The sequence below is a fragment of the Amblyraja radiata genome, chromosome 8 (assembly GCF_010909765.2).
Source record: "Amblyraja radiata isolate CabotCenter1 chromosome 8, sAmbRad1.1.pri, whole genome shotgun sequence".
Classification (NCBI taxonomy): domain Eukaryota; kingdom Metazoa; phylum Chordata; class Chondrichthyes; order Rajiformes; family Rajidae; genus Amblyraja; species Amblyraja radiata.
Window position 1 is genome coordinate 36809479 of NC_045963.1, and position 13181 is coordinate 36822659.

The 13181-nt window shown below is 43.0% G+C and overlaps 2 non-coding genes across 2 annotated transcripts; both read right to left on the reverse strand.

The window, feature by feature from the left end:
* Positions 1-6591: 6591 nt before the first annotated feature.
* trnai-uau lies at positions 6592-6684 on the reverse strand. The gene is given in 2 exon segments: positions 6592-6627; positions 6647-6684. It is a non-coding gene; the product is annotated as a tRNA-Ile (tRNA).
* Positions 6685-11329: 4645 nt separating this feature from the next.
* Positions 11330-11422, reverse strand: trnai-uau. The gene is given in 2 exon segments: positions 11330-11365; positions 11385-11422. It is a non-coding gene; the product is annotated as a tRNA-Ile (tRNA).
* Positions 11423-13181: the final 1759 nt, after the last annotated feature.

The following is a 13181-nucleotide window of genomic DNA, read 5'->3' on the forward strand; positions in this document are numbered from 1 at the left end:
AGACCATAAATGTCCTTTGTCCTTTTGTCCTTTGGCTTACTTGAAGATTAAGATCAGACTTCCTGAATGTCTCAACTCATGCAACGCTTCTTTCTCCCTTTTGTTAGTCACAGATGAATGCTTTTACACCCTATGTGCAAGCATAGACAGTAACTGTAAATATAGTTTATCTTTCTTGTCAAACTAATTAAAAATAGGTAGTGTAGGAAGGAACTGCAGATGCTGGTTCATACCGAAGATTGACAGAAAATGCTGGAGTACAAAATTCTCAAATTTCAAATTGTGGAGTACTGACGCAAATAAATAAATGATGATGGGTCTTTGTCCCAAACATTATGAAGGGCACTGTAGGGGCAGTAACAATAGCATCCACAGTTTAGTTTCGTTTAGTTTAGTTTTTAGTTTTAGTTTTAGTTTAGTTTAGTTTTGATTTAGTTTTAGTTTAGTTTAGTGATACAGCATGGAAACAGGCCCTTTGATAGTGAACCATCCACGAGAACTTCTTCAGTCTAACAACATAGCACAAAGCAGATATTGACAATTAAGAGTCCACATATGCTTTGTCAATGTGAAAATTCATATGCAGAGCTAACACAAAGGAATTAATCCATTAGATGTATATTAGAGGAAGTTAGAATGTTGAACATACAGTAGTACAGCATAGCAATAAGCCCATCGGCCCACAATGTCTGTGCAAAATATGATGCCATATAAAATGCCCCATCTAGCCGCACATGATCCACATCTCACCATTCCCTGCATGTTCATGTGCCAGGAAAATTAAACTAATAATGGTATTCATGCCAAGGATGGTGATGTTCAAAAACTGCAGTGAACTTAAAATTATCATTAAAATGAAAGGTCAGAGTATTGTGATGAATATTGATATTGCACCAGATTTCCAAGTGATAGGGCAAGACACCCACAAACACAACAGAAAAAAATAGGAAATAGGAGGAAATTTGGCATTTTGGGCCTGATTCATCCTTCAATATGATCTTCTCATCTTCTGCCCATATATCTTGCAATAAATATTATTCCCTTTAGCATGTATCTGTACACTGTGGATGGCTCGATTGTAATCATGTAAAGTCTTTCCGCTGACAGGTTAGCACAAAACAAAACGCTTTTCATTGTACCTCGGTACACGTGACAATAAGCTAAACTACACTAAACTAACCAATGGTAAACATACAGTGTTAGCCATATCTGCTAACCAGGAGCAATGCCTTCCTATGTATGTCCTCAAGTCCTGCTAATGCATGGTGAAATTAGGCTAAATTACACATGACGATGGGGGTATCAAGCAGGCAAGACTGAGAACATTAATCTCTGGGATCTGATCGCCAACTACAACCCAGAAACCAACAATGTCAGGCATAGACAAGATCATACCCCTGAGATCAACATCCAGTGTGAAAGAAGACAGGGGAAAAAGATGATAGACAGTATGTGCAGGAAGGAACTGCAGAAGTTGGTTTACACCAGCAGATGCAGATTTAGAGATATTAGATGGTAATCCACACAAAGATATAATGCAGATGTTTTGGAAGGTGTGTGTGAGGTTCACAACATATGCTGAGAGATTATTGAAAGAAGGGTTGTGGCTGTAGTAGAGTTGTTCATTTTGGAAACATTGAGCATTGCAGTGAGGGAGACAAAACAAACAGAATGAAAGATGAACTTGAAAAATAACTCGCCTTGAGCACTGCTTTCAGAACCTGGAGAAAGGACAGGCATTGTTAACTGTTGATGACATGGAGCCCAGTGAATTATGGTATCCGACTTAAAGCAATGATTTCCAAAAGGAGACAGTTTTACAAAGCTCTTTGGAAATCTGGACAACGGGAAATTCAAATATGTAAAGAAAGAATTCTTCTTCTGCACAAATTGATTCTGATAGATACAGGTGATTCATATTTTGAGTCTTATCATCAATTGGTGACGACACTCAGTTTATTAGGGGCAAAATACTAGGGCATGCAGTCAAAATGATATTCACAGTGACCCAAGAGCAGCAATACAAAAGCATTAATGGAAATCTTGACACAAAATGGGAGTCTATGTTAGGAAGTCCAACATAGACAATAAGGTGACTCGTGATGTTGCTATATTCAACAAATGGGACAACCCATCCATCGACTTCAAAATGGTACCTCCAAAAATCAACATGGGTCCTCTATGCTTAGGAGACATCAGAGCAAGGGTAAGATTCCACCTGGGGTACAGCCAGGATTAAATAAACATTGCTAGCCTCTTGGGTTGCAATCTGCAGCACAATGAACTGTAAAGTTAATTATTCACCAACCTAGCTTGACATTGATAGTGGAGCAAATAATAGAATATGACAGTGTTCTTAGAAGATGAGATAGGGCAGTCAGCATGGAGTTATGAAAGCAAAATCATGTTTGACATGTATTCACATTTTTGAGGTTATAGCAGGCAGATTTAAGGGCACCCCCAGTTTAGGTGAAATGTTTGGATTTTCACGCAGGAAATTATAAAATAAAATTTATTGCACACGGCATTAACATACTCCCTTACAACAAATAAGAAAGCCACTTTGGCCCATCAAGACTGCGATAGCTGATAGATTATCCTATTCATTAATTTCCCCTGTGACTGATTCCCCCACATGCCCATCTACTCCACCCACATTTTATCAGGAGTAATTTACAGTGACCAATTAATCTACCAGCCCACACGTCTTTGGGATGTGGAAGGACACCAGAGTACTCCGAGGAAAACCCGCACGGTCACAGGGTGAACGTGCAAACTCCACAAAGGTAGTACCAAAAATCAGAACTAAGCCTCGGTAAATTCTGGTAACCATGCTTGCAACTTTTATGTAAGAAGCTTGTACCCATTTGTGAATTAATATACATTAACATGAATGTGTTCACCTTCTTGCACATGTTGATTATTTTCTTTTAAATTGCAGAAGTAGTATAATGTATGTCTACTGTGTGATGGTTCATGGAGTAGTTGGGTGTGATTCTTCCTTAAAGGTTGGTGGTGTTGCTATATTGTACAAAGGGCAGCAGACCACCACCATTCTGGAGAAACTGGTTGCCCCTTTACAAATCTGAATCCAGTTTTATCAAGGTACAATAATCAAATCATGAACTCTTTGATGACTTACTTAATGGCGAGTCACTTTGGTGCTATGACTTCACAGTCTCAATGAATTGGTTCATCATGGTTGCTATATGCCATATTTTAAGGAGGTGTCCTTTTGTCTCTAAATGACCAGTGATAAGAATGAGTTGAGTTGCGAATAAATCATAGAGAGCCCAAAGCCAAAGGACAAAGTGGTGCTCCTGGTAATTGCCTTACAATTCCAACAACTCAGGTTCCTCCCTGGCATTTGGTGACAGCCGTATAGACTTTGTGTGTTCTCCTTGTGGCTGCTACAGTTTCCTCTTGGTGAACAATTTCCTCCCACATCCCCCAAAAAATCATAAATTAATGTTTATAAGTGATAGGAGAAGAATGAAGTCATTCGGCCCATCAAGTCTACTCTGCCATTCAAAATGGTTGATCTATCTCTCCCTCCCAACCCCATTCTCCTGTTTTCTCCCCATAACCTCTGAAGTGTGAGTTAGTAGGTTAGTAGACCTATGTTAATTGCCCCTGGTTTGCGGGTGAATTATAGAATCTGGGAGAATTTGATGTGAAGATAGAGAGAACAAAATGGGTTAGGATCCGATTAGTATTAAAATAGCTGTTTGATGGTTAGCACGGACTCAATGGGTCAAAGAACCCTTTTCAGTGCTCTGTCTCTCTTTATGACTGTATTCATCTGCTTTAGAATTGCTTTGTGATTATATATCAACATGTTATCGCAATGTGTTTGAAATTCAAAACAGTTTCAAATTCATTCTTTTGCATTTTTGGCATTGTATCTGTACAAAAATAATGAAGGATTGTTTCAAAGTTTACCAGACCAAACATAATATTATTCATATTTAAACATAGTTGGTAGTTCTAATTATTAAATGCTTTAGGGATAATTTCATCTCATTTGTAAAGGCCATCTGAGAGTTTTATTTTAATTAAAATGTATTTACAATGACATTTTATGCTCACCCCGACAGTGCCTTCATTGTTGCAGGGGACTTTAATCAGGTCGACCTACGAGTTGCACTCCGCAAATTCCACCAGCATGTGCAGTGCCCTACCAGGGGCTCAAACACGCTGGAAAGTGTACACCAACATCAAGGACGCTTACAGAGCTCTCCCCTGCCCATCCCTGGGACAATCCGATCGCCTCTCATTGTTTCTACTGCCTGCATACAAACCCCTCATCCACAAGACCAAACCTGCAATAAGGACGGTCAAAATATGGCCCGAGGACGCCACCCTACAACTCCAGGACTGCTTTGATCGCACCGACTGGGACCTGTTTGCACAACAGGCAACCGGTGGTACAGAGGTAGACTTGGAGGAGTACACATCCACTGTGCTCTCCTACATCAACTGCTGTGTGGAGACTGTCACAGTGGACAAGCAAATAAAGATGTTCCCAAACCGGAAACCCTGGATGAACAAGGAGGTTCAGAATCTGCTAAGGGCACGCAACAATGCCTTTAAATCCAGGGACACTTCTGCCTACAGTGCGGCCAGGTCGAACCTGGATAAAGGCATAAAAAAGGCCAAAGACATCCACAGGCAAAGGGTGGAAGACCACTTCAATACCGCGGACACCAGAAGCATGTGGCAGGGTGTCAGGGACATCACTGACTACAAGAGCAGCCCCGCCTGCCCCCATGGTGATATCACACTGGCCAACGAACTAAACACCTTCTTTGCCCGCTTTGAAACTGGCAACACCACCAGGAGTGGAATAACCCCGGCCATGGCGGAGGGACAGGCCTGAACACTGAGCACTCAGGAGGTACAGTGCGCTCTGCGTAGGATCAATCCACGCAAGGCTGCAGGCCCGGATGGAGTCCAGGGAAGGGTACTAAAGGACTGTGCTGTACAGCTTGCGGAGGTATTTACGAGAATCTTTAATCTGTCTCTATCTCTGGCAACGGTCCCCAAGTGCCTGAAAACAGCCACCATGGTGCCGCAAAAGTCTAAAGTCACCAACCTGATCAACTACCGCCTGGTTGCCCTAACTCCAATCCCAATGAAGTGCTTCGAAAGGCTGGTCCTCTCCCACATCAAATCCAGCATCCCTGCCTCACTGGACTCTCATCAATTTGCATACAGGGCAAATAGATCAACAGAGGATGCCATCTCTCTGGCCCTTCACACTGTCCTGACTCACCTGGACAGACAGGGCACGTACGTGAGGATGCTCTTCATTGACTATAGCTCTGCATTCAATACGGTCATCCCCACCAAGCTCACCACCAAACTCTACCAGCTAGGCCTCAGCTCGCCGATATGCGATTGGATCCTGAACTTTCTGACGGAGCGACCGCAGGCAGTGAGACTGGGCCCGCACCTGTCCTCCACTATCACCCTGAGCACCGGCACACCACAGGGCTGTGTACTAAGCCCCATGCTCTACTCCCTCTTCACTCACGACTGTGTTCCTGCATTCGACACCAACACCATCGTGAAGTTTGCAGACGACACAACAGCGATTGGGCTGATCACCAAGGGGATGAAACAAAATACAGAGCGGAGGTGCAGAACCTGGCGGACTGGTGCGCACGTAACAACTTGTCACTAAACACCTCCAAGACCAAGGAGCTGATTATTGACTTCAGGAGGTCCCATAATGGAGAATACGCCCCAATCTCCATTTACGGGGATAGTGTGGAGAGAGTGTCCAGCATTAAGTTTCTGGGCACTCACATTTCAGAGGACCTCACATGGTCCACCAACACCACTGCGCTGGTTAAGAAGGCACAGCAACGACTGTTCTTCCTGAGGACATTAAAAAAGACTGGTCTGCCCCAACAGCTGCTGACAACGTTCTACCGCTGCACCACAGAGAGCATATTAACGTATGGCATCTCTGTGTGGTATCTCAGCTGCACGGAGGCGGAGAGGAGAGCTCTTCAGCGCGTTGTCCACAGAGCGCAGAGGATCATTGGGACAGAGCTACCAGCCTTGGAGGGCATCTACCACACACGGTGCCTCAGGAAGGCCGTCAGCATCCATAAAGACTCCTCACACCCTTGTAACGGACTGTTCGAACTACTTCCCTCCGGCAGACGTTACAAGGCCTTCTACACCCGAACCTCCAGACTCAGAAACAGCTTCGTTCCCAGAGCTATAGCGGCTCTGAACCGGCCCTGCTGAGTGCCCCCCATCCCCCCTGGACTGTCTCCCTCGGATGGTCACGTCACACAGCTTATTTATTTATTTTACTTTTCTTTTACATCGGTTGGAAGCTGCATACTAAATCTCGTTGCACTGATGTGCAATGATAATAAAAGATATTATTATTATTTTTATAATAATTTTGGTGAAATAAGTTATTGCAATGTATTTTTAAAACTGGGAACAGGCTGGGAGGGCCTCTTTATCAGAAGTTTAAAATACTGCAAATGTTTTTAAAAATTATAGGCTGGAGCGGTAATTTGGCGAGTGTGTGAGCAAGTGGACCGTCGGGGGTGCCCGTAAAACGTGTGCTCCAGGTGAGGCTCGAACTCACAACCTCGGCATTGCTCACTGCGTACTGCTGTATAAGTACCGCGCGCTAACCGATTGCGCCACTGGAGCTCTGACATCAACGGCAAACAAACCTCCCATATCCCGGCAGCTGCCCAGTGCCGTCGCCGCTGCTGCTGCTGTCGCCGCCGCCGCCGTTGTGTCTGTCCCTCGTCCCCACTCGGCGACGGCACCAGCCACAGACCGGGCGCTTCGGTCGGCATTGCCAGGCCCACAGCGCGGGTGAGGAGGCCCTTCAGGCCGATGCAGCCATTAGAGGAGGGAGGCGGGGAACTGGAGAGTGAGGAGGGAAAACAAGAATCTGCACATAACCTCCAAACACGCTCCGGACTTCACTGACGACATATATATAAAGATAAATAAATAAGCAATAATAGAACATAGTATACTGTACTATAAGATCAGGCATTATTTTGACTTTGCACTATTAATCGTTACTTAATAATTACTTTCTTTGTATATATAAAGAGACAAGTAAATAAGCAATAATAATGCAAAGTCAAATCCTACCGCACCTATGTGTATATATATATATAATTTCATTGTTCCGTGTAGAAATAGAATTGTATATATATATATATATATATATATATATATGAACAATTAAATTCTTGCAGCAGCACAACGGATATGTAAACAGTACTCTGTGAAACCCATAATAAACAACAAAAAATAACCTTTATATATATATATATATATATATATATATACACACATACATACATATATATATATATATATATATATATGTGTGTGTGTCTGTTGTACAATATGTATATATAAATAATGAAATTATAACCCAACCATACCCGTTACCCCAAAGCAATATTCCACCACTCACCCATAGACACCACGGGAGGCGTGGTCCCCCAACCCGTTCCCATCGCAATATTCCACCACTCACCCGATCCACCAATGCAACCCGTTCCCGAAAACAATATTCCACCACTCACCCATAGCCCCCAACTGCGCTGTGGGGCTCATTTCCCCTTATTCACCCTCCCTCCTATTAAACTAAAAGAAAAATCCAATTGTACTTGCTGCCAAGGGAAAAAATCCAATTGCACTTGTGGCCAGGATTCAGTGTCCTGTGATTTGCCACATTGTAACAGGCAGGGCCAGCAATTGAATTTAGATTGTAGTGCGAAGTTAAGTTAAAATTGTAAAGTTTAAAATGTGAATAACTTGTAAAATATACCATCAATCTGAACGAAACTTGATACAACACACCACAGGACAATTGTGAGTAAGGCGGTCCAAAACTTGTAGAGCTATCGTGTACCGTATTGGCTTAATTCAGGGCATTACTCACAGACAGAAACGCACGCAGACTCACAAACAAACAAGATGAGAGTTTCAGTAAAATACTAGATCCTTTTCCCCAACGCAATATTCCACCACTCACCCATAGCCCCCATCTGCGCAGTGAAAGCTCATTTCCCCTTATTCATCCTCCTTATATTTTAAACTTAAAAAAAAAACAATTGCTGCCAGGAAAAAAAGTCCATAAGCGAGGTCAGAATTCCGAAAAAAGCAAGGAATCATGGGATTTGTCAAAGGTCATTCGCCATAAAGAAAAAGTGAACGAAGCGCTGGCTGAATAAACCATGTATAAATTCCTATCTTTATTCATAATTTAGGTGTAAAAATATATTTAATCTGAGGAACAGGGGTGCCAGATAACGGGAGAGAGGCGGCAGATGCGAGTGGGAGACGGGGAGAGACTGGACCAGCTACGCGCACACAGAGCCGCACCTCATCCGCAGACAGGATTGAACCCGGATGCCAAACCGTCCCCCCCCCCCCCACACCCTTCTTCATACATCTGAAGGGTCTCGACCTGAAACGTCACGCATTCCTTCTCTCCAGAGATGGTGCCTGTCCCATGAGTTACTCCAGCATTTTGTGTCTGCCTTCGATTTAAATCTGCAGTTCTTTCCTACATCATCTTTTATATGTTTAGTTTAATGATACAGCATGGAAACAGGCTCTTCGGCCCACCACGTTCAAATTCCTGGGTGTGCATATTTCCAAAGATCTTTCCTGGACCCAGCACACTGATGCAATTATAAAGAACGAACATCAGCGCCTCTACTTCCTGAGAAAAGTACGAAGATTCGGTATGTCAAAGAGGATTCTCTTGAATTGATACAGGTACACAGTAGAGAGCATACTGACTGGTTGCATCGTGGCCTGGTTCGGCAACTTGAGTGTCCAGGAACGGAAAAGATTGCAAAAAGTTGTGAACACTGCCCGGTCCATCACCGACTCTGACCTCCCCACCATCGAAGGGATCTATCAAAGTCGTTGCCTCAAAAAGGCAGCCAACATCATTAAAGACCCACATCATCCTGGCCATACACTCATTTCACCATTGCCATCGGGAAGAAGGTACAGGAGCCTGAACACTGTAACGTCCATCAGGCTATTAAACATGGCAACAAATAAGCTCTGAACTACAACAGACATTTGTTTATTTATTGAGTATGTGTGCATGTGTATATACACACTGAACTTTTTTTCTCCTATTATGTACTATGTTTACATATTCTGTTAAGCAAGAATTTCATTGTCCTATCTGGGACATATGACAATAAAACTCTTGACAACCTCTTGTCACACTAGTTTTATTATGTTAGCCCACTCCCTACTGGAGGCAATTTACACTGGTCAATTAACCTACAAACCTGCACCTCTTTGGGATGTGGGAGGAAACCCATGCGGTCACAGGGAAAACATGCAAACTCCACACAGACAACAACCAGGGCCGGATTTACGTATAAGCTAGACAAGCATAAGCTTAGGGCCTCGAGATCTAGGGGGGCCTCAGCGTGGATGTGGAGAGAGGACAGCCAAGTGTCTGTGTTGCTCACTTGACTGGGTAGGTACAAGGGTATGCAGCAAAAATCCTCGAAAAAAAAAATTTGCAAGATTTATTCCATGCGCTACTCATTAAATTTGGTGGGCCGTTCGGCTGTTGATTGCTGCCTTGATGTAGTCAACTGTTTTGGTATTATCAATAAAATGTATACCTTCTTTTCATCCTCCACAAAGAGATGGGCAGTTCTAAAATTATTTTTGCAACCTCAGTCAAAAGTGCCTAAATATTTGTCAGACACTAGGTGGGAGGCACATGCAAAAGCCACAGAAGCTATTTTGGAAAGTTATAGCGCTATCACTGATGCCCTCAGTTATTTCTACTCTGATGTTAATGTGAAGGGTGATACCAGGCTTCAAGCTAACAATCTTTTGCAGAAAATGGAAGAACTGGAATTTGTGTTTATGCTGCATTTTTGGGCCCGTCTGCTAGGTAATTTCCACAAGGTCAACAAAGCCATTCAGAAATCCAAACTGTTATTGAGTATTTGCGCAAGTTTGTACAGTTCACTTCAGGATTTTGTAAGCAAAATTAGAGAAGATTTTGATGAGCTTGAGCAACAAGCAAAGGCCGCCTTGCCAGATGTTAACTACAGAACTGTCACAGGGAGACAAAGAGTAAGTAAATGGCAAGCAAGATAGGTTTAGGATAAAATCTTTTATTCCTATACTAGATGCACTTGAAACCAATTTAAAAAGAAGAGGTACTGTGGACAGTGAAGTTGCACAACAGTTTTTCTTTCTTGCTAATCTGACCCCCATCTAAGCAAGAAATTCAGCAAGGTGTTGAACTGTTGATGGAAGCATACCCAGAAGATGTTGACCTGAAACTTACTGATGAACCTTTGCACTTTCACTCGTACGTGAGACAAACCCATAGTCATACAGAAGAGCACTCTGTCTCATACAGACTTTTATCAAATAATATACAAGGAAACAATTCAGATGGCCTTCCCTGAGGTGAAAACAATCTTGCGGCTGTTTCTTAGCTTAATGGTCACCAACTGCTCGGGAGAGAGGTCTTTTTCAAGACTCAAAAGAATTAAAAATGAATTAAGGTCCACAATGTCTCAAGAGAGGTTGGCTGCACTGAGCATTCTGTGCATTGAGAGTGACAAACTTAGACAAACAGATCTTGGTGAACTTCTGGATGATTTTGCTATGAAGAAGGCGCGAAAAAAACATTTTTGTTCTTAGTGTATTTGTAGTTTCTTTATTTCTTAATATTCAAGATTCAATTCAAGAGATTGTCACATGCACCAATTGGTACAATGAAATTTGGCGGTCACCATCCGACGTCAGAACGGGAGTACATTCTCAGCGACATGAACTTCCAAATCGGCCATTTCCTACCGGAGACCGCGGCTCCCGAAGTCCACAGGCTGAGCTGGGCGGAGATTCACACTGGCGGCCCTCGGCAAAGGGCTCAGGGCCCAGGGCTCCGCGATGTTGAAATCAGCATGGCCTGAGGCTGGGAACTCCGTAAACCACAGCTCCATGATGTTGAAGCAGCAGGCCCAACACTCCAGAGCTTCAAACGGCGATCCAGGTAAGGCATCGTCCGCTCCGCTGTGAATCCAATATGTATTTTAAACTCCGCTGTGAATCCAATATGTATGTTTAATGACAACATACAGTAGGATCTAAAAGTGGCACACTGTCACTGTCGGGTAGTCATGGTCCTCTAGTCGTGGGGGTGGGGGGGGATAGGGAGGCCTCACAAGTGAAATAGCTTAGGCCTCGCTTCATCTAAATCCAGCCCTGACAACAACCAGGTCAGGGTCGAACTCAGCAGCTGTACTGCTGTGCCTAAAACATGTGCTCCAGGTGAGGCTCGAACTCACAACCTCGGCATTGCTCACTGTGTACTGCTGTATAAGTACCGCGCGCTAACCGATTGCGCCACTGGAGCTCTTAAGAGTTCTGCTTTCAAGAAAGAGGACAAATTCAATTGCAGCATGTAGAAAGGAACTGCAGATGCTGATTTAAACCGTAGACACAAAATGCTGGAATAACTCAGGGGGACAGGCAACATCTCGAGAGTGGGAATGGGTAACGTTTCGGGTCGAGACCTTCTTCAGTCTAAGGAAACGAGAGATATAGACGATGATGTAGGGAGATAAAAGAAGAATGAAAACAAGTAATGAAGATAAAGGAAACAGGCCATTGTTAGCTGTTTAGAAACATAGAAAATAGGTGCAGGAGGAGGCCATTCAGCCCTTCGAGCCAGCACCACCATTCATTGTGATCATGGCTGATTGTCCCCAATCAATAACCCGTGTCTGCCTTCTCCTCATATCCCTTGATTCCACTAGCCCCTAGAGCTCTAACTAACTCTCTCTTAAATCCATCCAGTGATTTGGCCTCCACTGCCCTCTGTGGCAGGGAATTCCACTAATTCACAACTCTCTTGGTGAAAACGGTTTTTCTCACCTCAGTTTTATATGGCCTCCCCTTTGTTGGGTGAAAACGAGAAACTGGTGTGACATGGGTGTGGGAGGGATAGAGAGGGAATGCCGGGGTGACGAAGTTAGAGAAATCAATATTAATACCACTGGGCTGTTAGTTGCCCAAGCAAAATATGGGATGCTGTTCCTCCAATTGCAGCCTTTCCTGTCTCCTTTAGGGAAAGTCATTACTCAGGAGCTCTTCAACAGCCAGGTCCTAGTGACTGAAGCTGTTCCAGGCAACTGCACCATCCTATCAACAACAAGAGAGCAGTCCTGAGCTACTATGTCCCTTATTGGAGACCTGTGAAGTATCTTTAATCTTTACTGTACTTTATCCTGCGCTAAACATTATTCCTTTTATCATGTACACTGTGGATGGCTCGATTATTATATATAGTCTTTCTGCTGACTAGTTAGCACGCAGCAAAATATTTTCACTGTACCTCGGTATACGTGACAATAAACTAAACTAAACTAAACAATAATGAGATTCTGTTTGTAAACCTGTTACCAGCAGCAAATAACTAACTGTTGTTGGCAGTCAAGTGTGTGGGATGTAGGGAGTCAAACTTTGCAGAGGTTATTAAAGTTTTACAAAATTGCTTTTGTCAAGTTGTCTAAGAGACTGTCTTGAACCTAAATAGCAATATGTTTTGCTGTGTAGGGATTTGAACAACATAAGCCCAATATGGATTAGAACACCCCTAACACATGCTGAATATAGTTGATAGCGAAGCTGTAATTCCACTACACCATCTAAGCCAACCTTCAAACCCACCAAGAACACTGTTTCTTTATATCCTTGATATTCAGAAACACACATTAAAAGCTTAGATGTTAAAAATGTTTATTTTTGACCACATTTAATAATGTTTTGATGCCAAAAAATAATATTTCTGAGTATCTAGGACAATACATTGCCTAAAATTTGTCGAGATCCTACACAACCTTTCCTCTCAATTTGCTTGGGTGAACTTTGTATTCCTTTGCAAAATCAATTTGGGGATATTGTTTTGGCTGAGCGTTTCATAGTCCAACGGTTCGTGAATTGCATAGAAGACACGGACAGCAGAACCGTGATGTAATGAATTGATGTCGGCTGCACCAATTAGAATGGCTGTACACAGGAGCCTTTAAAAAAATCAACGTCCCAAGTTTTCAAGAAATTCCTATTAGAAGCAAGCAAAATGGACAATGCCCTAACAATGCACAGATCCTTTC